Consider the following 1,890-nt stretch of genomic DNA (forward strand, 5'->3'; position numbering starts at 1 on the left):
GAGGCTGCCCTCGGCCGCGGGAGGAAGCGTGCGGCGAGACCTTGAGACGTCGTCCCTTCCTTCGTCCAAGGTCATTTATTCATTCCACAGACACGGCCGGGAGCTTGGCTCGTACCCGGCGCGACACGGCCGCGGTCGGGCGCGTGTGCGGCCCCCGAGCACCCGGCGGGGGCAGACGAGGGCGCACCGCGTCCCCTGCGTCTCCGGCGCCCGCGGAGGCGCCAGGATTACCTCCAGCAACACCAGTCGTTGGTTCACAAGTCAGAGACATATTTCACAAAAACCTCAAAAATGGTACTAGCTCTTTCTTGTTTGAGGCGGACTCTACCCCTGGCTGCGGGGGCGGCGGCGGGGGGGAGCTCTGGGCTCTCCGGCTCCGCCCCGCCCGCGGCAGGGGACGCGCGCGAGCGCCACTCGCGCTGCACCTGCCGGAGCGCCTCCGGGGGCCACTGTCCCGTGCGGGAGGAGGAGACAGCCGAATTTCCCCGGAGGACGATAAGAATCGCCGAGGTTTCAGCTTAGGGTCGGGTCTTTTCTGGGGGCGGAGGAGCTGGGCGCGGGGCGCTGTCGTTACCGTCATCGGGACCACTTCTCCATCCCTTCCCGGGCCACCGAGACGTTCGCTAAAAAGGGCGCCTCGGCGCAGGCCCCGCTGGGAGTTGAACCCAGGATCTCCTGTTTACAAGACAGGCGCTTTGACCAGCTAAGCCACGGAGCCCAACAAAATGCCTGCTTCAAAAAGGACCTTTTAATTCATCATTTTTTCCATTTCGTTTTGAGCAACAAGACCTTCTTTGAAGACCAGTTTGAATGAGTGCATGTCGGTGGCTGAACCAAGGGTTCACAGCAATTCAGGGGCTAAAACAGACACCGTAGCTGAGCCCAGACTTCATGTGAAAGTAATACCATAAACGTCTCACATTTCTATAGCACTTTAGAATTTACCGAAAGCTCTTAAACTGATTTCCTCCTTGAACTTCAATGGCAACCCCAAGATGCTGATCATATAAAGTATGGTCCCTGTTTTGCATTCAACTCCAATCAGATTAAGGGACCTGTTCAGGTTTGCTCAGACAGCCAAGCAGTGGAGTCAAGATGTGCACTCACTGTCTGATGTTAGTCCAATCACGTTATTAGCACAGCGTTTTCAAAGTGCTGTGAGAACTAACCACCCCAGCAGTCACAGCGACTTGCAGAAGCAAAGATACATTTCTTGCTGAAGCTATCTGTCCATCATGGTCTGGCCCAGGGTGGTGGAGCCATCTGTACCTGAAGCACGGATGGTCCCTTGACAGGAGAAAAAAGAGACAGCAAGTCAGGACTGTCACATGTCAATTCTGCGCACATTTCATCATCCCGGGTGAAGTGCATGAGGCAAATCTGAGGTCTGTGGAACAGGGGGAGTAATGATCTTACCCCAGGACGTAATCTTACTCCTGGGAGTAATAATCTTACCCCAGGAAGAGGCAGCAAATACTTGTGAATAATCATCATCTACCACAAGGACCATCCAGTATTGTCTCTCATTTGCAAAACCCAGGCATTTTCTTTTTTTAAAAATTTTCCTCATTTGCTCATCTTCTCCCTGTGGTGAACACGTTTGGTTTTGTGGCTTTTAAGCTTTATTCTCTTTTACTGGACAACAGCAATCTTTTTATAAAAGAGAAGCCCTCAAGTTTTTGGCGGGGCTTAGACCAACGTCCAAGCTGTGTCCTGTTTCCCGGGTGAAGACTTGTGTAGGGTATTTATGTGGCCCCGTTGTGACTGTTGAGTTGAAGGGGGAAACATTGGAGGCTTTTGGGAAAGACTTTTCCTTACTGATGAGAGTTTTGAGAAAGGCTCTTTCCTACTTAGCTGCTGTTCTATGAATGGCACTGGGAAGGTCAGCTG

At 52.8% G+C, this 1,890-nt stretch overlaps 1 non-coding gene across 1 annotated transcript; it reads right to left on the reverse strand.

Annotated features, from left to right (window-relative positions):
* Nucleotides 1–644: 644 nt before the first annotated feature.
* Nucleotides 645–718, reverse strand: TRNAT-UGU (transfer RNA threonine (anticodon UGU)). The gene has a single exon. It is a non-coding gene; the product is annotated as a tRNA-Thr (tRNA).
* Nucleotides 719–1,890: the final 1,172 nt, after the last annotated feature.

This window comes from Callorhinus ursinus, unplaced genomic scaffold (assembly GCF_003265705.2).
Source record: "Callorhinus ursinus isolate GAN/ISIS: 27379988/994484 unplaced genomic scaffold, GSC_fseal_2.0 scaffold109, whole genome shotgun sequence".
NCBI lineage: Eukaryota > Metazoa > Chordata > Mammalia > Carnivora > Otariidae > Callorhinus > Callorhinus ursinus.